The sequence below is a fragment of the Dreissena polymorpha genome, chromosome 1, assembly GCF_020536995.1.
Source record: "Dreissena polymorpha isolate Duluth1 chromosome 1, UMN_Dpol_1.0, whole genome shotgun sequence".
Taxonomy (NCBI): Eukaryota; Metazoa; Mollusca; class Bivalvia; order Myida; family Dreissenidae; genus Dreissena; species Dreissena polymorpha.
The window spans coordinates 40954884-40981652 of NC_068355.1; the positions used below are offsets into that span (position 1 = coordinate 40954884).

The 26769-nt window shown below is 36.2% G+C and overlaps 2 protein-coding genes across 27 annotated transcripts in view; both read right to left on the reverse strand.

The window, feature by feature from the left end:
* LOC127877631 (uncharacterized) overlaps positions 1-26769 on the reverse strand; it is a 155174-nt gene that overhangs the window by 60190 nt on the left and 68215 nt on the right. The window lies entirely within an intron of this gene.
* Positions 1-26769, reverse strand: part of LOC127877775 (uncharacterized) — a 184810-nt gene that overhangs the window by 31060 nt on the left and 126981 nt on the right. The window contains exon 1 of one of the 17 annotated variants that reach the window (XM_052424137.1): positions 190-333. The exons of 13 other annotated variants lie outside the window; for them this stretch is intronic. The gene's annotated coding sequence lies outside the window, so the exon portion shown is untranslated. Of the gene's footprint in view, positions 1-189; positions 334-26769 lie in introns of those variants that run through there. 3 more of the 17 variants (XM_052424110.1, XM_052424119.1, XM_052424128.1) reach the window with 3 other exon arrangements.

Consider the following 26769-nt stretch of genomic DNA (forward strand, 5'->3'; position numbering starts at 1 on the left):
CTTAAATATTATTCCTTCAAGCAATTTACATCAATTATTTATGTTTGAAAAAATCATTGGTTCATGCTTCTACCATACCCGATAACGGAGAACTTGTTCATTTTTTGTAATGGCGAAATGAAAGAAGACAGCACTATTAAAGCAAGTATTCTATATTTATAGCGGTTGATATGTATAAGTAATGAAAACCTTTTTTTATTAAGTCCAACGCTCTAAAGAAAGAGTTATACGTCCAATCTCTTGCACGACGGGTACATTACATTCACCTCTGTGTTGGGCTCAGAACGGACTATTGTTATGAAAGCGGCTCATTTATGTCATGATCATTCCAAGCGTTCATCATTGAGGTTACAGAATACTAAACAATCTCTTGCACGACGGTTACATTGCATTCACTGCATTAAAGAAAACCATCTCATACCATGATATCTTATATCAGTCTTAATTCATTATTATAAACTTGATATGGTTTTTTTTATGTTAAGAAACCAACATACATACACACGTAGAAGCAATTCCTAACGTCACTAAAAAAAAATATGTTCAATTGTGTGAAGTGCATGGAATGATTCCATCTGCGTAAATGGGCAATCAATTAGTTCCAAAGAGTTGAATTAAAACTCGCAAGTTTTTGCACGATTTATCGTACATTTAAAAGTCATATTTCTTAATTCAATGCATGCGATCTTAAATATCCAATCAAATATACGTTGAATGCGTTTGTTCTGTTTTATCTATTTTATAGACAAAATGGAGGGCTGAGCCTTTCGCAGAGTTGTATGTGAGAGCATGGAACGACAACTCTGCGTGGAGATTGTTAAACGTCCTGTTTTCGATTTTGCAATGTTGTTTACAGTCTTAACTGGTTCCCCGTTGAATATAACTGTTGACTCCGTTGACTATAATACAACAGGTACAGGCTAATGTATCGGCGATTTTAATTGGACAACGCGAAGGCCAATCGGTAGCGCTGTTCGTGATATATAGAGAGTAGCGATAGAAAAGGGGAGGTAACCAATCTATTTACAGGTTACGCATGCGCAATTAATTTCCTTCTATATTACATATAAAATAGTTGTAGTTCGATATCAATTTTTACCATGATCAAGCAATGACCCACTTTATCATCATACATCATTGGAAAGATAAATGCATAATCTTTTGAAAAAATGGATGTCATTAAATTCTATACATTGTAACTCAAAATATTCACCTTAGAATAGGCAAACCGGTTTTGACAGCTGTGAAGGCGACCATTTTGGGCTCAAATAGTATGACCTACTTTCAAAGCCGGGAACCATCAACAGAAAAAGTAGAGCACAAAAATGGCTTTTTTTCTTATTGCTTACAAATATACCTTCAAATTGATACCAAAACATTCCATTTGCAATGTTTTTTACAAATCCTATGCAGCATGCACTGAACAATGTGTGCTAAGTATCAAACTGACTGCATGTAACCCTAAAAACAGGAGTTCCGGTTTGGGGTTATGTGACCTACAGTCAGGATTACCGCGCATGCGCACTGACTGGGATGGGTAATGGACGTTTCGTGCCACTACCAGTTCGTGCCACACATAATGGCATTGTGTTCCAGATAGATACGACACAAATAATAGGTACCAGTAGATATTACACATCAATCAAATGAGGATTGGTACAGTAAATACTGTTTACAAAGATATTCTATACGGATGAAGGATTCTTATTAGAAATAAGATATTTTCATAAAATCAGTTACCAAATATGTATGCGTTTAAAAATTTAAATCTAAAGTGTCAAATATATTATGGGAACTATTTTGCGTTTGCTTTAAACACGAGTCGAGAAGGCCACATGTGCAAACGGTCTATGTGCGGATAATTACCGGTAAACTTTAGCAATAGAATATGATTTCCATTAGCGGATTTGTAAAAATATAAAATATATGTGTATAAATTATACTCAGACGTTCAACGTTTTTTTCCGCTAACTAGTATCATCCGTTGTCAATTCTAAGGCGTGTGAATGAGGTCAACGATACACTACGGAGCATTAATCAAATAGGCAGTGGCTAGTCGTACGGCCTGACAAGAATCGGCTCGGGTACTACTTACATGTACCCCGCGTACTCTTAAGTATACTTACATGTACCCCGGGTACGGTAAATATACTTAAACGTAACCGGTCGATATTAGGCTGTACCCGAGATGTATTCCCGCCCAAAATCCGATGTCGTAAAACGCGTGTCGTAAAACGCGCTGCCGATTACCGTAAAACGATATTGTTTATCTTAAACAAACTTCTCTTTTAAAAAACTGCATCAACATGATTTTTAGTACGAGTTTCGATAATATAGAGGCCATTTAGCAGAAAATAAAAAATTCCCGGGTACGTTTTAGTATATTTACCATACTCGGGGTACATGTAAGTATACTTAAGAGTACCCGGGGTACATGTAAGTAGTACCCGAGCCGACAATGACCAATCGAGCCTTACTTAGGAACGTCGACTAATAAAAGAACCAAATTAACAACCGTATTACATGAAAGAAAGCCGTAACAGATTAAAACAGTTGTTCACACTTTACTTAGGAACGTGGACAAATTAAAGAATCAAATAAGCAACGTATTACATGAAAGGAAGCCGTAATTAAAAGATGAAGAATTTTTTTTAACTTGTATGAGCTTAAACAAACTTATAACTGATTACCAACACTGAATTACAATTCTATACTTTATAAGCCGTACTGCTAGACAATCTCCAAAGGAAAGGCTATACGTATGTCATAGAGTAAATTTACGAAGTCCTATGTCTTAACAAAATCTCAACTTACGCAATCAATACCTATATATCGTTCTATTAACATTAATTCTTTCCAAACAGTTACTATAGTTCATCTAACAAATCTAACCGGTTTTTGTCACCTAACCTATTTTACGCATGACTAGTTCGCGGCGTTTGGTCATTGTGACAAATGCAAGTAACCACGCATTTGTCACTTGACCGCCAAAGCGTCAATACATATATCTCCGATATATTGTTTTGTGTGATAATTCCAGGTTAGTTATAATTCAATTAAGAAACTTTAACCTTTGTATTGTTTTAATCTATTTTCTTATTTAATGTAACGTAAGATATTTACTGTAATTGTTGTATACATGTAATGTTGTCATGCTTTTGTAAATGTAATTAATGCAATTGTTGTTTAATTATGGCGATTATTATTTGGCATTTGCCACTTTACCGCCAAAGCGTCAATACATATATCTCCGATATATTGTAATGTGTGATAATTCCAGCCCTTTACACGAACCCTTTACACAAATTTGCCGAGAGCTATGTCGACAATGGCGCCCAACGTTCGGGACCGAAGGCCGCTGTTACACACAGACGACGACATCTTGTCGCCATTTACACAGCTTTGTTAAAAAAAACAGTTTACACATATGCCAGCTGGACGGAATCCTCGGAATACCCTAGCTTCATCGTATAACTACGTCATCACAGACAGACGCGTCTGTTTGGATATTATATCCACACATGCACGGGAAACCGTGTTGTTGATAAAGATTGTCACGTGCACACATCGTTTACCAAGGCCCAAACTGAACTTTCCACTCGCGAGTGTATTAAACGTTTTCATCAAAAGGATCCTTAGCAGCATCGTTGATCGCCGTTGGATGTGACAGTGACTTTGATGTGCTTCCACTGGAAGTGTGAACACTAATTGTTTCCGGTCGTGAGTTTTAACATTGTTTTATTGTTTTGTTTTATCATGTGTTAAGATATGTGGACGGATAATTGGATGAACTGGTAAGAATTGTGTTTATTTTATTTGCACACAGCTTTAAAGTAACTCCATTTTTTAATAAATTGTATTGGATTTAATTTAGTATATAAGCAAACAAAATTCTCACTAGATCTATAAATGAATTATACATTTTAGTTTTATCAGGTATTGAATGCAATTAATAATTTAAATTGCAAAACTGTGAGAGAGGGAGAGAGAGAGAAGTGTATTATTCATTTCAAGTGCTATATATTTTTACTATATATAGACCTAGTATAATCACAACTAATTAAGTCGTGTTGCACGATAATAACTACTCATAAACTAATTATTAACTCCTTTAAAATTTCTAGTTTTTTGTAGCATTCGCTATTTTGACGGCGGGAACCAGGCTCTACGAGGTGGGAATCAGACTGGACGAGTTTCTTGTGGGTAGTAAATTCTACTTGTGGCTACGGCGCGTTTTCCCGGGGTTTCTCGAGAAAGAGAGTATTCGAGCTGTGTTAGCGAGGTAAGGAGGACGCCATTGTTGCTCCAGAGTTTTCCAGCTCTTTCCAGCCTTTATAACAGTTCGTAAGTCCCCTATACGGTGGTAAAAGGTGGCCCAATACCTTACTATTCGACCATAATGGCAGTGCGAGCACTTTCTTTTTAATTGTTGCGGAATTCTCGGTGGAAAATTGGGGATGTTGCTCCAGGTGGATTGAATTGAATTTCTGCACAAATAAGAAAGGTGGTACTTGCCTGAGCGGAGGGTAGTTGGTGTAATGATTTAAGTTGGAGGTATATTCTGTGAATACCACTGGTGTATTTCATCAGTTAAGGCGACTTGACAGCTGTTTTAGAGCCAAGGTTGAGTAAATTTGAAGGTGGAAAACTTGGAATAGTTTTTCAAGTTGTTTTTACAAACAGAAACGGCATCGATAGCAGTAACAGCAGCTGCATCAGCAGTAACAGTAGCAGCAATTACAGCATCAGCAGCAGCACTAACAGAAGCAGCACTAACAGCAGCAACAGTAACAGCAGCAGCAGTTACAGCATCAGCAGCTATTACAACAACATCAGCAGTAATAACAGCAACAGCAGCAGTAATAGCAGCAACAGCCGCAGTAACAGTATCAACATTAACAGTGGTGAAAAAACAACAACAGATGATCTTTTTTTTCTGAAAAATCCAAGTATTTCTTGGAATATAGCCTGCAAAACACATAGAAAGCTGAAATAACAATCAATGATGGCAAATATTAGAAAAATACAGTGATACTTTCTCTGTATTCTACACAGATAGGCAAATTACCAGAAATAGAGTGAAATATTTCTTGATGAGTAGAATTTGAGATAAAATTTTAGAATTATTTTGTGGCAAAAATAGGCAGTGCTTGCATGCAGTAAGTAAATAGGCAATACATTTAAGTGATTTTCCATCACATTTAAAGAAATTGTTGGGAATATAAAAAATTTGATTTTTTTGTTTTGTTGTAAAAGTAGTAAAGCTGACACCTTAGATTTACCTGATAGTTATTGAAATTAAAAGTGTAAATATTGGTGTTGTGGGTCCATTAATAATGATGTTAATTGTTTGAAGCTGTATTGTCATTGCTTGTACATTTTTGAAATATTTTGTATTTGTCTTTCATGCGTGTTGAGTTTAATATGCTCATTGTTTAGTGAAAAAGTGAATATTGGTGAATAACATTTACACTTATGAACAGCAATTGTGTGATTTGTGAATAACAATTACACTTATGAACAGCAATTGTGTTATTTGTGAATAGCATTGACACTTATTTTAGTGCAACAGCAATGGTGTGATTTTATTTCAATTAAGAGACACTTATTAAGTGCAAATTTAGTGCAAATCCAAATAGAGACACTTATAAAAAGTGCAGTTTGAATATTTTTAGTGTGACACTTTATTGAAGTGTTATTTCCCTATTGTGACAATTATAAGTGAAGTGGGTTGAATTAAATCATGATGAGTGAAACAACACCAGAACCTAGACTGACAAATTTGATGATGAAGTTGAAGGAGTCAGCAGTTAAAGGAGCATCAGGTGGTGCGATGGCTACCTCTACTGCAGGTGATGCGACGTCGACATCTGGCAAAGGTGGCAGTACTTCTGCTTCTGCAACAGGTGGCATTTCAGATGGCGACAAACTGAAAGTAATTTTTGTCCCGATATACCAACTGAAGGAGATTGTAGGAGTGGGTGATAAAATCTCAAAGCGCATGCACATGTTGCGTTTGTCCCAGGGAAATTTGACCGCAAAGAAGTTAAAGGAGGAATTTGGCGGAAAAATGACAGCAGCCATGCTTAGTCACATGGATTTTGAAATAAATGACATGTTAATGGATAAAAGTCCAGATCTTGGGTTCTCAAAGCTTAAGCCAAAGAAGCTGGAAGATGACTTCAGTTCAGGGTCAGATACTGAAGAGGAGCTTAAAGCTGGTAAAAAGTCTGGAAGTAAAGCCCATATGACGAAAATAGAGGAAAAGCCAGAAGAATAAATTGAGTTGTCAGAGTCAGATGAGGGTAGGGCACCTGCAGCTGTAGCTAGAAAAAGGGTTTCGCACAGGGGAAGGAATAAACATCACACAACAGAAGAGTCAGAAGATGAAATTATAAAGACAAAGAACAAATCTGGAGGTAAGAAATCCGTGAGCACCAAGGGGAGGGAAGGTCCAGAGAATAAGGTGAAAAGAAGGTCCAAGAACGGGTCAGTGCCTGTGGACACTACTGATACATCTTGAACTGAGACTTCGCACTCTTCGGATGAGGATGTGTCTTTGCGGAGGATTCCGAGAGGCTTTGATAGGCATTTGCGTTTTGCTGGGTCCATGGATGGAAAAAGAGATGATTTTGACTCTTTTAAAATGAAATTTAAAAGTTATGCAAGAGCATTCAAGTGGACTGAAGATGCATGTAGGTATTGTGTGTTGGAGCCTACAAGGAGACGCCGCGAAGAATCCTACTTTGATATCTTCCGGTACTGGTCCTCTTACTAACAAGCAGCTCATGAAGAAGTTGGAGACAAGGTTTGGAGGAAAGGAGTTCGTGGAGACAGCGCAAGCCCGATTCAACCAAGCATGTCAAGAGCCAAACGAATCCCTTGAGGTGTGGGCCGATGGGGTGCAGATGCTATCTCTATAAGCATTCAGGAAGATATCTGAAAAATATGCTGCTTCGCAGGCAGTCAACCGTTTCTGCTTAGGACTAGAAAACATAGAAGCATCAAAAGACGCTTGTCTTAAACGTTTCAAAACCATGGACGAAGCTAAGGATTACGTACATTACTATTTGCACATCAGTAGTACAAATGTACAGCCAAAGAGCTCGAGGCGTACTTCCCAGCGAGATGATTCAGAGGAGGTTGTTAATGTTTTTGAAACAAGCATAAACAGGCTGCAAGAACAGCTTGATGAGAGATTGAAGCAGAATCAAAGCCTGTTTGACAAACAAATGGCATACAACAGGAGTGAAGGTGCTGGTGGTAGAGCCAATAGTGGTTATGGGCGTGGTACCAGTGGGTTCAACCAGATGGACAATACGCCAAATAATGGTGGATGTGGTCGTAGTGGAGGCTTTCAACCATGGAATAATAACCGAAATCAAGCCGGTTATAGCGGAGGTGGTGGTTATAGAGGTCGAGGTGGTCCAGGTCATCCAACAGAAAGAGGTGAAAGAAATAATGGCTGGGGAGGTCAACAAGAAACTGGTGAGAGACAGCCAGGCATCAATGATTGTTTCTTTTGTGGAGAGACTGGTCATATGAGATCAGATTGAGAGAAGTGGAAAGCGACACAAAAATGCTACGCATGCCATGAAATGGGGCATCGCAGAGAAGAATGTCCTAATCGACAACCGTTAGGGCGTGGACAAAGAGGTTTAAACGAGTGGGGGTCGGGCAATGGGGCCACTCTCGACTTATAGATGATGGCCCACAAACTATCAGAAAAGAGGGGGGAAGTATTTCTTCCTCCAGGCGTGAGGATTCAAAGATAGGGTATGAGGAGAATGTCGATAGTTATGGAAAAGAGAGGCATACTTTGTCTTTGAAAACTGTGGATAGAGGTGGAGGGCAAAATATATCTGTAGGACAGACGGGATCAGGATCTCGTGGGAGTAGATTGGTTTGGCCTGTGCAATCGGGAGGAAGAGACGTGCGTTTCGTGAATGTGGAAACACAAACAGATGACAGGTCATCAGAGAGCTGGAGTAACGCAAAGAGGATTGTTATGTCCCAAGTTGCTGAGTTGGAAGAGAAAAATATTGAAGTTAACCAACTGTCATCGGTATCCAAGTACAAAATGCCAATTGAAATAAATGATAAACCAGTGGAGACCGTGGTGGACACAGCCGCCGATGTGACAATCATCTCAGAAGAGCCAGGGAGGAAACATGTAAATGCAGATACCTTATCGCGGCCGCCTATGCCGGATAGGGTATGCAGCCATTACGTGACGGGAAAAAAACTTGAAGATTTGCCATGCTTCAAAGTCAATTGCCATTATTGTGTGAAGGCCCACGAAAATTGGGCAAGATTCACGGAGGAGGTGGATGAAGCAGTACCGTTGGGAGTTGGTATGCAAAGGTGGAGGATCGCGGGAGGAGGTAGCACCAAAATTAATTGGGATATGGAGGATAGCACCAGGTAGGATATAAATAGGTGTTCGTCTGAGGACGTATCCCGGGTGGTCTTAAAGGGTGTTCCGGAAGGATCCACATGTGGATCGGAAACATCCAATATGAGTTCAACTTCTAATCAAGAAGGCGCTATAAACTTAATTAGAGACTCACCGGTGCAGATATCTGATGTCGGTGGTATTTCAGGGTCTGGAGAAAGTGGACCAGAAATTTTAAATAATGGAGTCACTGCGCGTGACTCCGGGTGGTACAAAATTAACAAAATAAATCCATCAGGCGATCCAGAATTGCAGGAGGTTGCTAAAGATGTACTGTTGGAGGAGGAGGAGGCAATGGAAGCACATATTGAACCAGTAATGGCAGGGGAGGAGTATGATATTTTAGGCGTTGATGCGAATGATACAGGTGGTCCAAGTTGTTGGGGGTTATCAATTGAAGATCTGGTGGAAGCTCAAGACAAAGATCCTGATCTGGAAACTCTTCCGAAATGGAGGAGGAGGAGGATGTTGATGTGGAGGAGGTTTAGCCAATTGAAGAAGAGGAGCAGAATGTTGATGCGGAGGAGATATAGCCAATTGAAGTAGAGGAGGAGGAGGATGTTGATGGGGAGGAGGTACAGCCAATGGAAGAGGAGGAGGAAGAGGGTGGAACATTGTTTGATATGAGAAAGGTCGCAGGAGGTATACCGGCCACATGTATTTCATGTGTTGATTGAGGAGGCATTGAAGTGGTAATGGTGGACATGATACCGCACGCATGTATTTCTTGACATTGGATGCCGGTCAATTACATTTACGGAAGTAAGACATGTAATTCATATTGATGAGATAAACCGGAGGAGGTCCACCATATTTTGTATATATGTTTGTTTATTTTTAATCATTTTTTGTTTGAGAGTATGTCACCGCCTTACAAGATAAAGTAGGCGGAGTGTAGCATTCGCTGTTTTGACGGCGGGAACCAGGCTCTGCGAGGTGGGAACCAGACTGGACGAGTTTCTTGTGGGTAGTAAATTCTACTTGTGGCTACGGCGCGTTTTCCCGGGGTTTCTCGAGAAAGAGAGTATTCGAGCTGTATTAGCGAGGTAAGGAGGACGCCATTGTTGCTCCAGAGTTTTCCAGCCCTTTCCAGCCTTTATAACAGTTCGTAAGTCCCCTATACGGTGGTAAAAGGTGGCCCAATACCTTACTATTCGACCATATTTTATTGATCCGTGTTTGTATGTCTATTGTTCATTGAATATTGAACAAAAACTATGCTCAAGAAATCCTTGCAAGGTTACGCGCGATTTTTATCGGAAAGTGTTCGCAACCAAATTGAAATACTGAGCAGTATTTCAAAAGTAAACAAACGGGGCGTGCGGCATTTAAATAATGTAAACGTTTAGTTTACAATCGTCGTTCGTATCGAGTATAGAGCGGATTATCGAGTGCGGTACACACATGCATATATTGATGAGTAGTTGTTATAGCATAGTCGGTGTAGTTTAGAATTAGAAGTATAGCGGTAATTAGTAAATTCTAGTAGTAAGGAGGATTAGTCCTCGGGAAAGTGAAAGTCGCTAAGTTTTGTCACAAATTTGTATTACTTAAGAGGACGAGTAGGTGAGATAATTATAGTTGTTTATTATCGGGACTGGTTAAAAGAAAATCAATGGGTATTATAGGAGTAGGTCGCATTGAGCGATTGTGCATTTGAACGTCTTGCGGCAGTTGTTTCCCATGACTCAATTGATTAATTGTGGTTATGCCCCTTACATATTATCCCATATAAATATTGTGTATTTAATTGAGCACAGAATTAAAATAAAGTGTTATATTGAAAGTGATTGTTTATTGTGTGTTTATTTATTTGCTTGTTTATTATAATCATTTAATTATATTTTGTTTTACCGTTATAAATATAACAAATATTTGCTTCTTACACATATTTTGTATTAAGAATGGCACGAGCAATAAGTAAAAGAGAGTTACGCTGCATCAGGAGAGAGCGTATACGGGAAGAAATTTTGAAAGAGAAGCAAGAATTAAAGGAAAGAAGAATAAAAGAGAGGATTGAGAGAGAATTACGGAGTGAATTATCAGACAAACATATTTTCTAAACCGTGCATTCCGTAGCCGTTTTGATGCACACAGCGTTATGTTATTATGAATGTATTATTATTATAAATTAAAAAATATTTTAGCGTTGAAGTATATAAATGCGTTGCGTTAAAGTATAAGTCAGGAGACTTATTTTATGGGCAGGGGAAGTATGTCATAAAGTAAATTTACGAAGTCCTATGTCTTAACAAAATCTAAACTTACGCAATCAATATCTATCTATCGTTCTATTAACATTAATTCTTTCCAAACAGTTACTATAGTTCATCTAACAAATCTAACCGGTTTTGTCACCTAACCTATTTCACGCATGACTAGTTCGCGGCGTTTGGTCATTGTGACAAGTGCAAGTAACCGCGCATTTGCCACTTGACCGCCAAAGCGTCAATACATATATCTCCGATATATTGTTATGTGTGATAATTCCAGGTTAGGTATAATTCAATTAAGAAACTTTAACCTTTGTATTGTTTTAATCTATTTTCTTATTTAATGTAACGTAAGATATTTACTGTAATTGTTGTATAATGTTGTCATGCTTTTGTAAATGTAATTAATGCAATTGTTGTTTAATTATGGCGATTATTATTTGGCATTTGCCACTTGACCGCCAAAGCGTCAATACATATATCTCCGATATATTGTTATGTGTGATAATTCCAGCCCTTCACACGAACCCTTTACACAAATTTGCCGAGAGCTACGTCGACACGTACAGAGCCGTACGGCTAGCCTCTTGTCTAGCCGTACGGGGCCGTATGGCTAGCCTCTCGTCTAGCCGTACGGGGCCTTACGACAAGCCACTGCCAATCAAATATGTTGTGTTATATTTTTCGATAGCGCACAATATATATGTGAATAAATGAATATATATGTGAATAAATGCTACTGAGATATGCAAGGATGTCTTTCTTTGAGCGAGAATCAACATTTAACAAGTAGAAGGTGAGTGAAGGAGCTAAACAATGCACTTCAAAGCAGAAACAACGCATGTGCCATGTCTATTTGAAGATATATGTGCCGAAACCATGAATCGTGCACTATCTTGTTGGAAATAAATGACCAGGGTTTATGGCAATATATAAATTATACTCAAACGCGCAACGTTGTCAGTCCCCGAGCGGGTATAATCCATTATCAAGTCTGAGGCATGTAAATAAGTGCAACAATACACTACGGGGCATTAAAAGAATATGTGCAACATCTTTTTGATGTTATATTTTTCGATAGCGCGCAATGTGCAATATCTAGTTGGAATTACATGACCATGGTGTAAAGACTATACATGTGTACACAATTTGCTTAGATGTGCACCGATGTCCTCTCTTTGCGATTATTTTACCATCGTAAAGTTAAAGGCGTGTTAATAAATCATACAACACACCTCGGAGCAAAAACAACGCACGTGTAGCATGTATTTGGAGTTATATTTTTCAATAGCACTGAATGTGCAAAATCTATTTGGAATTACATGACCAGCGTGTATTGGACATATAAACCGTGTGAGTGAGTAAATTGTTATTCATTTTTGATCAAGAACTTGAAAGTTATGCACTCGTTATTTACAACTTGATGAACGAGAATAAACTGAAAATGAACGCATCAAAAACGGAATTCATCTTGTTCGGTAGTAGACCGCAATAAAATAAATGTCAATCTAAAGAAATAAATATTGCTGGTGACACTGTTAAAGCAGAAAAATGCATACGATAGTTGGGTGCATATTTAGATGAAACACTAAATTTTAAAGAACTCATCAAAATTTAGTGCCGCACAGCCATGTACAACTACCGTAAAATCAAAAACATAAAGAAATACTTAACAAAAGAAGCAACAGAAATACTCGTTTTGTCTTTGGTAATATCCCATCTGGATAAGTGTAATCTCATATTGTATGGAACAGCTCAATGCGAAATAAACAAAATGCAACGTATCCAAAACATGTGTGCCAAATTGGTACTATCGTAGCCTGTATTGTTTCATTGATTAAGTTTCTTAGAGCATTTTTATTTATATCACACATTTTTAGATTATTAATCCTTTAAATAATGCTGCATAAAAGTATCAATCACTCTTGTTTTTATCAATTGTATGTATATTTATATGTTTTGTACAACGCCATTGAATATAATTATATAAATAGGCGTTTCATCAAATTAGCAAGTTTCAAGTTTCATAAACAACATAATAGATTTATATGTATATAATATATATATACACGCTCCTAATATATGTCCTATACACGCTGGTCATGTAATTCCAAATAGATTTTGCACACCCCGTGCTATCGAAACAAAATAACTAGATCTTTTACACTTGCGTTCAGTGCGTTGTTTTGCTCCGAGGCGTGCTGTATGAGTTACACGCACGCCTTAAACAACGTATAGTAAACGCAAAGAAAAAGACACCGTTGCACATCTAAGCAAAATGTGTACACATATATAGTCTATACATCCTGGTCATGTAATTCCAAATGGATATTGCACATTGCGCACTATCTAAAAATATAAAAAAATATAACTCGAAATAGATTTTGCACGTATATGCTATGTGTTAAGGTGTCTATCCTCTACCGGTTTCACCGGAGGGGACTTATGGCTTGCGCTCTGTGTGTCCGTGTGTCTGTGAGTTCGTCAGTCTGTCACACTTTTCTGGATCCTTCGATAACTTTATTAGTTATTCATATTTTTTTCATGAAACTTGAAACAGATGGCAATATGGAGATTATGCACGTCATTTAATTTTGTTCCTACGTCAAAAATTCAGCTTGGTATGGCAACAAATATAAAAAAAATCTGACAATGGTGGAGCCGGTAGGGGACATATATTGCTTGGCAATAGTCCTGTTTATTTTTGGTGTTTTCACTTTATATACACTCATTTTTGCTAATAAAGCATCAACTGACTAAAACAATATCCCGGAAAGAGAAAAATAATGCATTTGAATATCAACCGTAGTTTCGTTTTGACAACTGACGACAGAAATGATTCGCTGTACGATGTGAATCTAAATTTAGTTTCAGTGCATATTCGTTCATACGACACATGAACACTTACCCCGATCCTAATAAAAAGACAGTTCTGCTCGGCTTAGAGGACTGGGTCAATCGTGTAAAATATCGAATATAATATATATTTTTGTAAACAGCTGGTAGAAATATGAGTTGCAGCTAATTGGTCAGTTTCCACAGTTTAACTAACTCTTTTGACCTTTTAATTCTTTTCAGCTCAATTCAACAGTGCAAAATGCCTATAGTGGGATTTCAATAGACGCAGAATCCTGCGTTTTGACGCGAGCAAATTAAAAATGACTCGTTTTTGACGCAACCCTTTTTTCTGCTGTGCGTCATTTTGACGCATAGAAAATTTGACCCGTGCGTCAGTCAGTTAACATCTCGAGTTCCATGGTAATAAATTCCGCTGTGCTCCTAATTGAAATTAATGTTTCAGAATTTGAAACTCGGTCTATAATCGAGGGAATACCCCGGGCGTTTTTTATCTCATCTCTTCCAATACACATGTCAACGTCTAAATAGTGCGTGCGCACTAACTGGGTAATAAGGCTCGATTGGCCATTGTCGGCTCGGGTACTACTTTCATTTACCCCGGGTACCGTTAAGTATACTTTCATGTACCCCGGGTACTGTAAATATACTTAAACGTACCCGGTCGATATTAGACTGTACCCGAGTTATATTCCCGCCAAAATCCGAAGTTGTAAAACGCGCAACCAATTACCGTAAAACGATATTGTATATCTTGAACAAACTTCTCTTTTTAAAAAAAACTGCATCAACATGAAATTTTAGTAAGAATTCCGATAATATAGAGTCCATTTAACAGAAAATTGCAATAAATGTGAACTTAATTATTTTCAAAAAAATAGCCGACAGCGACCGATTTAGCGTTAAAATTCCCGGGTACGTTTGAGTATATTTACCGTACCCGGGGTACATATAAGTATACTTAAGAGTACCCGGTTGATTTTACAAACATTTGATTAGGTTTGTTAAACCAGATAACAACAAGGAAAATTTGGATTATTAAAGTTAAACTACTACAGGTAAGGCTTTCTTAAGTGTACATATTTCGGACATGTATAGTATTCGGATAAACAGTTATAGATATACTAGATGTTCCATGCATTTAGATTGTGTTTTGTTACAAAAGCTTTAATAGGGATGATGATAATATAATGACGATAAATATGTGATGAAAAGGTGCTACCGGTACATATCTTTAATTACTTAAATGTGTTAAAAGACTTAAATGTGTTATGATGTAGATTTTAATGAGCATTTATTGTTTTTACAAATAAACAGCATAGTGATAGAAATAATAAAAGTTGTGAAAGGAACATGTTTTGTTTTTGAAAATCTTAGTCGATATTGTTCGCACGAATTATTTATATTTTGTCATTATCTGTGTGTACCAATTCATTAAAATATGTTGTGTTATGTATCATAGTATTGTTATTTCATAATTAAAGCAGTATAACTTTTAAAGATATTGTGTTACTCTTAGAGCATCTTTTTTATCTAAAAAAATGAATAATACAGACAAAAACACAATTAACGCGCTTTAAAATTTACCCCAGCATTTTTCAAATGACTCCTCAAAATTTCAGTCCAAAAATCTATTGAAATCCCAGCAGTGACACTATCACTTTAATGCTCCGTATTGTATATCGTTGCACTCATTCACACGCCTAAGACTTGACAACGGATGATACTCGCTCGGAAAAATACAACGTTGCACGTCTGAGTATAATTGACACACATGCATTGCCATAAACCCTGGTCAATTATTTTCAAATAGATATTGCACAATCCGTGGTTTCTGCAAATATATTACAAATAGACATGGCACATGCGTTGATTTTGCCCCGAAGTGCATTGTATAACTCCTTCAGATGCCTTAAACACGGCAAGACGACGGTGCACATCTTACAAGAATTCATACACACATATAGGAGAAACATCCATGTCATGTTATTCCAAATACACATTGCACATTCAGTACTATCGCAAAATGCAAGTTCAAATAGATATCACATACGACCTATAAATGTTAAGAAATGCATTCTATCACTCAGTCGCACGTCTTTTTAATTGTCTACACGCCATGGCCATGTAATTCCAAAAAGATATTGAACATTACGCGGTATCGAAAAATAAATCCTTATAGATATTGCGCATTACGCGCTATCGAAAAAATACTCCAATAAGGTATTTCACATATTTGGTTAATGCTCCGTAGTGTATCGTCGCACTAATTCGCACGCCTTAGAATTGACAACGGATACTTGCACATTCACATTATTGCGCTTGGAAAAAGACAACATTGTACGTCTGAGTATTATTTATTCACATATATTGCCATACACCCTTGTCAATTATTTCCAAATAGATCTTACACAATCCGTAGTTTCTGCAAATATATCTCCATACAGACATTGTACACGTGTTGTTTTTACTCCGATGTGCATTTTATAACTCCTTCTTAAAGTTGACAGGACAACGTTGCACATCTTAGAATAATTAATACACACATATAGGCCGTACATCCTTGTCATGTAATTACAAATAGATACTGCAAATTCCGTACTATCGCAAAATAAAAGTTCAAATAGATATCGCACATGCGATTTTAATGTTATGAAATGCATTTATCACGCATTCACACGTCTAACAAATAGCCTACACTCACTGGCCATGTAATTCAAAATAAATATTGCAAAACATTACGCGCTATCGAAAAATAACTCCAAATAGATATTGCACATATTCTGTTTAAGGGTCCTTTTCACAGATTTTGGCATGTATTAAAGTTTGTCAATCAATGCTTTATATTGATAAATTTAAACATTGGACGAAGAAATCTCCAGTAAAAAACAAGAATGCAATAATAAAAAAAAGAGTAACCCTCAATTGACCTTTCGACAGCGAGAGTGAAGCCACGCCCACCGATTTCAAGGGGGGTCACTCCGCCGAAGTCCGTCATAAAAATGGCTACGCGAATCGGCCGCATAAGTGAACCAAAAAGGCCTCATGGTATACCAGAAAGGCCATGCAATAGTTTTTATTATCATTGAATAGTGATGCTGAATATAATTATCATACCTATTAAATAGTCATAACTTTTTTATTAGTCTACTTAAAAGCCGTTAAATCTATCATCAAAGTCGGCAAAATTATCGCCAATTATCGCATACAGTATGAATTGTTCGTTAGTCACACTATTTTTCCTTGAGTAATAGATGTTTCAGTTTTTTAATTAAAAGCCGTTAATTTTTGCAACCGATTGCAACATCGCAAATGTGGCACAGGTAAGTAAATTTATTATATCAGAAGACGAAGAACGCTTTTATTGAAATCCGATATAACACATATCTACAATGCGTTTGGTCAAAATAACCCATGAGCATTGTTATCATCGTATAACAGTCAAAGTCGTCAAAAAGTAACATACACAATATATTATTATATATTATTATTTCCTCGTAAACTATCTTCTGCAATGTTTAAAATATAAGAAGTTTAAAGAATTTTCATGTACAAAAAACTCGCTAATCAGACCGGATTTTCAAAGGGTCATTCACAGTTTGCGGCATCTGTTTTGATAACGGATTAGTAGAAAGCCCACATATGGTGTAAAATGACACTTATTGGCCCCTATTGATAATTGCTTGCGCATTTTAAAATAGTTTCTTATCTTACATTAAATTCGGAAGACTTAAACCGAAAGAAATAAAAAATGCTTTATTCTATGTGATATTATTAAAAATAATAACTGATTGTCTTTATTATTACGCATTTCATTAGCATTAAAAAAATCTAGCAAAGTTTATAATGTCTTATTTATTTGCCGACTGCATTAGAATGTCAAATTTATTTAACGTTGGCCACCTTTGAAAAATGGTTTTAAATGTTCCTTTCTAATTTGTCTATATAGAGGATAAACAAGTACAAAGTTATACTCTTTTTTATAACGTGTCCGTTGCAAAACTTACATTTTCTATTTTCGCGTAGTATCTTATTATAACGACTGTGTTTTGCTTTCGGGCGATCGCTTAATATGTTGAGATTAAGCTGTTCGTGTGGACGACCACAAAGACGAATCCAACGTTTGAATTTTTCAAGATTAGTACCCGGTTGAGGGAACGGAAAAAATGTACTTCCATCTTTTAACCGTTCTGGATACCTTGTGTCTGAATAACAAGTGCCATAACAGCACCTTTTAACCATTTTCTTTGTTTAAAACACAGAATTACGTATAAGCTTATGTGTCGGACAACGGCGAGTTTGACGGACAAAATGGCGGATAGTAACAGGCCTAATCTATGCTGTAATCTGATTGGTTAATAAGCCTGTCAATCAATCGGCTGTCGAAAGGTCAATTGGGCTTGAACTACTGACCCATGGAGTCTCAGAATAAAAAGTCTTCCGCATAGACCACTCGGCCATACGTGCTCTTGCTATGAGAAGATGTATTTTTTACTTTATATAGGCAATCCCTCGTAGTTTCACACAATATAACGACAACAACAGAACTTGCCAAATTATTAAATCGTTTCGCGTTGCAACGCTTGATAATTTTCAGGTTTTCAAATTGTCAAAAGATAATGGGTATTTTAGAGCATGGATAATTTGCAAAATTGCGGTTTCCTTACACATATCCTAACTGAAACGAAAATGTGCGAATCTGAAACAACTTTTTTTAATTTTGTCAATTTACCAAAACGTGACAAGGCCCCTTTAATGCTCCGTAGTGTATCTTTCACACACCTTCCACTTGACAAAGGATCATACTCGCCCGGGGAAAGACAATGTTTCACATCTAAGTATAATTAAGACACATATATTGCCAAAACATCATTGCCAATCATTTACACATATATATTGCACAATCCGTGGATAAGGCTTATATATCTCCAAATGTCATAAATGTTGCTTCTGCTCCGAAGTGCATTGTATAACTCTTTCATACGCCTTAAACTTAGCAAGACAACGTTGCACAATTTAGAAGAATTTATACACATACTAAGCCCGTTTACGTCATTGTCATGTAATTCCAAATATATATTGCACATTTCGTACAATCGCAAAATGCATAGATATCGCAAATGTGTTATTAATGTTGTTTATGATCAGAAATGAATTATTTTAATCGATCACACGCCTAATGTAGGTCCTATACATGCTGGTCATGTAATTCCAAATAGATTTTGCACATTCAGTGCTATTGAAAAATATAACTCCAAATACATACTACTGCGGCAGGCCCGTACCCAGGCACTGGGCCCAGGGGCCCGGGCCCCCCAGCTGGCTGTCGAGTTATGATTTTTAGCTCATCTATTTTTTGAAAAAAAATTATGAGCTATTGTCATCACCTTGGCGTCGGCGTCGGCGTTGGCGTTGGCGTTGGCGTTGGCGTTGGCGTCGGCGTCCGGTTAAGTTTTGCGTTTAGGTCCACTTTTCTCAGAAAGTATCAATGCTATTGCATTCAAACTTGGTACACTTACTTACTATCATGAGGGGACTAGGCAGGCAAAGTTAGATAACTCTGGCGTGCATTTTGACAGAATTATGTGCCCTTTTTATACTTAAAAAATTGCAAATTTTGGTTAAGTTTTGCGTTTAGTTCCACTTTTCTCAGTAAGTATCAATGCTATTGCATTCAAACTTGGTACACTTACTTACTATCATGAGGGGACTGGGCAGGCAAAGTTAGATAACTCTGGCATGCATTTTGACAGAATTATGTGCCCTTTTTATACTTAGAAAATTGACAATTTTGGTTAAGTTTTGTGTTTAGGTCCATTTTATTCCTTAAGCATCAAAGCTATTGCTTTCATACTTGCAACACTTACTAACTATCATAAGGGGACTGTGCAGGCAAAGTAATGTAACTCTGACTGGCATTTTGACAGAATTATGTGCCCTTTTTATACTTAGAAAATTGAAAATTTGATTAAGTTTTGTGTTTAGGTCCACTTTATTCCTACAGTATCAAAGCTATTGCTTTCATACTTGCAAGATTTATGAACTATCATAAGGGGACGGTGCAGGCAAAGTTATGTAACTCTGACTGGCATTTGGACGGAATTATGGGCCCTTTATACTTAGAAAATTGAAAATTTGGTTAAGATTTATGTTTTGGTCACTTTACCCCTAAAGTATCATAGATATTGCTTTCATACTTGGAACACTCACAAACTATCATAAGGGTACAGTAAAAGGACAAGTTGCATAACTCTGGTTGTCATTGTTACGGAATTATGGCCCTTTTTTGACTTAGTAACTTTTAATATATGGTTAAATTTTGTGTTTCGATCCACTCGAAGTATCAAGGCTATTGCTTTCAAACTTCAAATACTTACATGCTATCATGAGGTTACTGTACCTGGCAACTTGAATTTTACTTTGACCTTTGAATGACCTTGACTCTCAAGGTCAAATTATTAAATTTTGCTAAAATTGCCATAACTTCTTTATTTATGATTAGATTTGATTGATACTTTGATGAAACTACTCTTACCTGACATACCACAATAGACTTCACCCAAACCATCCCCCGTGCCCTCCCCCCCCCTCCCCCCCCTCCCCCCCCCCCTAATTTTTTTTTTTTTTTTTTTTTTTTTTTTATAAGATCATCTCACAAATGACCACCACACCCTCACACTATACCCCCACCCCACCCCCCCCCACCCCCCCCCCCCCAAATTTTTTTTTTGATTTTTTTTTTTTTTTTTTTTTTTTTTTTAAGATCATCTCACAAATTATCACCACAACCCTCACACTATACCCCCCCCCCCCCCCCCCCCCCCCCCGATTTTTTTTTTTTTTTTTTTTTTTTTCGCTTTTTTGGAAGATAATGTAATAAATGTCCACAACCCCACACTATACACCCCTCTTCACTCCACTCCTCCCTCCTTTGTGATTGAAAATGAGAGTCCCTTCACCTTTAAAAAGAAAATAGATGAGCGGTCTGCACCCGCAAGGCGGTGCTCTTGTTTAGTTATGGGCCTACTGCTAATTTTCTCACATGAAAGGGCTCACAGAACACTTCCCTGCAATACAAATGTGCAGATGTATTTAATTGCCCCTGATACACAAGAGGATTAGCGCTAATTTACTCGCCAGTGGAGATAAGCCCCTAGGCATTGTTTTCTTAACACCTTGTAAACACATCCCCGATCTGCCAATTACCCATTGTGCTCAATGCTTCATCTTTTGATGGTGGGTGTAACACCTCTTTTGATTGGACAAGGAAAGAGAAACAGCGAATGGATTGAACTATACCATACCATACCATATTCTTTATTGCATAAAACATATACAATGTTTATAGCAAACAGTATATAGAACACATATACAGTGGGTAAGACATACAATCAACAACAATGGTTAACAAGAGCATAGTTAGTACATATGCACACAATTGTAATACTTATTTTTTAATCACTATGCAGTGCTCTGGACTTATTTGCAAAAAATATGAATTTTGCTAAATTATTCAGTACAATTTTTGATTCTGAGTTTATAAGTGCGGTAAATTTATTTACATTAGGCCATCGGCAAAAATAAGGTTTGAAGAATTTTTTTCTGAGATCCTTGTATTTTGGGCAAACTAACAAAAAGTGATATTCCGTTTCTATCGCGTTCAAATTGCAAAAAATGCAAAGCCGTTCATTTTGCGGAGTATTTGAATATCGCCCAGTTTCTATAGCAAGCTGATGTGATGACGTTCGCAATTGAGCCAGTGATCGCTATAGGTAATTTTCTTTGATTACATCTAAGTATTTTACACGGGTAAATGTATGTTTAAATTTTGAGTAAGTTGTTAGTTTGGATGAATTATTTATGTCAGAGTACCATTTTTGAAAGTATTGATCATATATCCTTTGTCTTACAAGAGTTAAACAGTTGTCATCGATTACCTCAGAAATCCATATTGAACTCAGACCATGTTCATTTAATATTGTTTTAATTTGTGTAGCCCAATTTTTATTTTTGTATGTTTTATTATTTAAATCATCTGTTTTAAGTAGATAATATAACTTTTTTACAGGACTGCTGTCTGGCAAAGTTATAATTTTTTTCCAATATTTTATCATAATATATTTACGGTGGACTGATAATGGCACTCTTCTCAATTCTCCGTAGAGCGCTGCTGTAGTAGTCGATTTCTTTACTCCTAAAATATATCTTAAAAATTTGGTATGTTTAAATTCAACGTCAGTGCCCGGATTTGAGCCCCATATTTCAGCGCAGTAATGTAGTATAGGTCCAACTAATATGTCGAATAATTTAACTTTTTGGGATACTGGAAATTCAAATTGTTCTAATATTTGGGACAGTTTATGTAACGAGAACGAGGCGTGTTGTGCAAGTATTTTTTGTGTTCTGAAGAAATTCTCGTTCTTGAATAAAACTGCGCCGAGATATTTAAAGGAATCAACGAATTCTATCTTTGTGCTATAAATAGATAGATCAATACTACGTGACCTTCCGTTTTCGAATATCATTGCTTTTGTCTTGGAGACATTTATTTTTAAGCCCCATAAGTTACAATAATTCTCGACTTCTTTTAACATACGTTGTAGACATTCTGGTGATTTGGCAAACAAAATCATGTCATCAGCGTATAATATTAGAAATAGCCTAATATTTTCAAAGGTTATAATTCCGGGTGTATCTGAAGTTATATTGTCAATCAAATCATTGAGAAAAAACATTGCTAATAGAGGAGAGCTCGGGTCCATCGGGAACTGATACAGAAGGTCGTAGGTCTGAACGATAATAGTGTTTTCTTTTTTGAATTCAAACCTCCTCTAGAGTCATAGCTTATTAAACATTCCTGTGAAAACTGTCTTGTAGATGATAAACATTTTATAATGAATTTACTTTGAAATTTTATATAGAGGAGGTTTGATTTCAAAGAGAAAATACTAGTAGGTTATATGTCAGTTACTGACATATATTAACCAAAGTAGTATTTTCTCTTTGAAATCAACCCTCCTCTACAGTCATACTTTATGTAACATTTCATAATAAAGGTTTTTTAGTTTCAAAGGATGCTTTTACTTCTTTATGAAGTGTGATACATTTCTGAAATCTAAATCTTTAAACATGTGTGTGAATTTCACACCAAGGGGTCGTTGATAAAGCATGTCAAGCTTTTTTTACCATTTTTACCCCGGCATGTCACAAACTGTTACAAAATCTTGGACCCCCTTCTCTAAAGTACGTCACAAACTCACACTTTCGAACATTTTTTTTTAATTAATACTTAATTTAAATTTAATCTAAAACTCAATTCACTATTTAACCGTAGAGAGTTTCAAAGTTTATTGTCTAGTCCATGACATGTACAATATAATAATACATACAATAACACAATTTACAAACATGCATGGCCAATCTTATAGATTTGTAAAAGACATTTAAGTGTGTAATATTACACTTAAAACTATTGCTTTTTTCTTTTCTTTTTTACAAATACATGTTTCATAAACATACATCATAAAAAGAACAAAAAAAAACAAAAAAAACAACAACATATTGCCCCTGTTAACCTTATGTTAAACACCCGTAATAAAATATTGAAGTTGGTAAAACACTGGTGATTGTAAAACTGGGTACTAATGCGCATAGTTAAAATGATGTAAAAAAGCGACTACCTAAGTGAACTGGTTTACAGCGGCATTCTGTATTTTAATAAAACAGTTATTTAAGATGGTTAAAAAATAAGAAACATTTGTGTTATAAACCACTAGTTACATTAAAACCTAAAGAACTATAATTGAGCGTTAAAGAGAATTTATCATCTTTAATCCTATATAATAGATTTTATACACAAAGACGCTCAATATACCATCAACTTATGACTAGAATTTCTTACTATACACAAGTACATTATATGACAAAGATAATAAATATACTATCGCTGCTATTTACATAAAATAAGCAACACTACTACTTATTTACACATGTAGAACTGTCTTCTTTGTAAAATTAAAAAGCAGGTTTTGGCTAAAATTCTTGTTAATCATTCATTGATAATAAGGGATTTCAGCCTATCGCTATTCGACATGTTCATAAAATTTGGAGTAGAAACAACAGCTTTTTCCACAAGATTATATCTGATATCATTATACATACTACATTCTAATAATACATGACATTCATTTTCAATTGTATTATCTCTACAAAATGGGCAGAAGCGTCTGTCAGCCGGCAGTCCTTCATACCTGCCTGTCTCGAGGCGAATCGGAGCAACACCACATCTAAATTTACACAGGGCCGATCTATGACTCTTAGGGATTATTAACTTGCAATATTTCTCAACATCAAAGTTCTGCTTAAATGTACAGTAGCTTCTAAGCTTATTTCCACCTCCACCTGATACACCATTACTAGAGTTAATTCTCTGTAGCCAATCTACTTTATATTCATTTAACATAAACTGTTCAATGTCCTTAACAAGAACACCTTTGGATATAGGTCTAGAAACATCATAATGATGTCTAAGATTGCAATGAGATAGATGCTTTCGCACATAGAAAAACCAATTTTTACATCTTTCTGATTTGGTGCTAGCCCAGAGTGCTATGCGCTTGTTTAATCTAGAGGAATTGGTAGTGGAAAGACGGGCCCAGTAATTTGCCACCACTTTCCATTGGCGGATAGGGACTGGAGTCCAACCCATTTCCCCAGAAACACCAAGATTTGGAGTGTATTTACCCACTCCTAGATAAAACCGCATTGCCCTGTTCTGGACAGCTGTTACACATGAAAAGGATTTATGCCCCCATACAGCCGCCCCGTAAGCAATGACAGGCCAAACAACTGAGTCGTAAAGCTTCGTGTAGACATCGTATGGTACACCACCAATTGTTTTAACTTTGGCAATAAGTAGACCTAAAGCTCTACTAGCACTCTGAGCTACCATCTTAGCAGTAACATCAAGATCCAAAAACTCATTCAAAACTAAGCCCAGATATTTATACTGATTTACATATTCTATCACTTGGTCACCACACGTGAACACAACATTAGATCTCGGCATAGATTTTGTACGAAAGTGAACAATATTGCTTTTTCCTACATTAATATCCATGCTATTTCTAATACACCATTCATGTAATACATTTAATAGTGTTTGTAGGTTTTGTTCATTATCAGCCAGAAGTACAATATCATCAGCATATAATAAAACACATACAGTCTCATCATCAATTTTAACACCAATATCTAACGATTTCAAAAGCAATGCTAAATCATTTATAAATATATTAAACAGAATAGGGGACAAAATACACCCCTGTCTTAAACCACATTTTACTTCAAACCAATCTGTCTTATGCGAATTAACTCTAACACAGGAAGATACAGAATTATATATAGATTTGATTGCTTGTAGCATTTTTCCTGACACACCATTACTAAGTAATCTATTCCAAAGTTTTGTTCTATCTATTGAATCATACGCCTTTCTAAAGTCAATACAGGCAGTAAATGTTGCTAATTTATGCTGTTTACGGGTTTCTATAATACTTGTTAGAGAAGATAAGTGATCAACAGTACTACGTTTTTTCCTGAAGCCATTCTGTTCATCTAAAATACTATTTCTTTCAATATAAGAGCTTAACCTATCATTAAGAATCCTACAGTAGACCTTGTAGATTGCAGACGCAAGGGCAATTCCTCGATATGACACCGGGTCTCTAGGATCTAGCGTAGGAGACTTGGGGATAGGATTGATGATACATTTACTCCAAACTGATGGTACAATTCCATTATCAAAACATACATTGAACAACACATGTAAAAAATAAATGGATGTATCATTAAAAAGTACTTCAGATGATATCTCATCCACCCCATAAGCTTTCCCACGTTTAGCTTTCCATATTGCTTTCTTAACTTCTGCAATACTTATATCATTATTAAAAGGATTATTACTTTCATTACCAAAATTAATATTATCGCTATCAACATCAGATAAGTCCTGTACATTTCTATTATTAAAGAGTGAGCTAAAATCATGTTTCCATTTATTCAACACATCTGAAATTGATGAAGAGACTGTTCCATTGTCCAAAACAACTTGCTCTGGGATTAGTTTTTTCTTGGAGTTATTTACACCAATTTTTCCGATAGACTTCCAAAAGTTATTTTGATCCATTTCACAGTCCTCCAGCAATTTATTCTGTAAATTAAACCAATATGTACGCTTAGCTTTTTGTACCTCACGGTCAAAGTGCTTGCGTAACTTAACATAATCAGCTTTAAAAATATGTTTAAGACTACGAACAGTACAACTTAACCATTTCTTTTCAGCAGTACATAATTTAGACCACAGATCTGTAAGTAAAACACTCCACCAAGGTTTGCCTTGTTTATGTTTTGCCTAAACTTGCTAGACACATTATTTACAATAATTTTATGAGGAACACTCTTATACATATTATTTTTAACAATATCACACCAATCTTGGTAAACATTATCAATGTTATTGCTATTTACCTCGTTACTTTCCAATCTATTTATTAAAATATTTATATCTTCTAAAATAGACTCATCATTGAGAAAATCATTTGGTACATTCTGCAAATCAAATTTAACATGACTAGAAACAATATTAGCATCAAGGCTACCTTGGTACTCTAAGTTAGAAACAATATTCCAAGACAGCAGCGAGTGGTCTGGTATGCCCACAGGAGTAATGTTTGCAATACTATCAAGTGCTATAATCAGATCTGATGTGAGGGTGACTTTAAAGTCTGTAAAAATACCCAGATGCTCATGGGAAGTAATACAATAATCCACTACAGATGCTCCATTTACAGAAACTGATGTATAATTATTATTCCCATTACTACGGCCATTTAGCATACACATATTTGTATTAATTAAAAAATCTACAAATAGCTCTCCATATTTGTTTATGGCATAATCAACAATATTACGCTGTGGTATATCATCCACACCTGAAATAAAATCATCTAGTTCTCCGCATCGACTATTGAAATCCCCGAAAATATATATTGAGCCCATATTTTGGTACTTATATACCCCAGTCAGCAATTGATCCTAAAAAGAATTTACATCAAAGGGACGAGATGAGTTTTCAGGTGGTAAATAACAAACGCACGGTATTAATGTATACTCTGAATATTTATGTTGTAATTTAATCCATAACATCCCCTCATGACTATCATCTAAAACAGATACATTGTAACA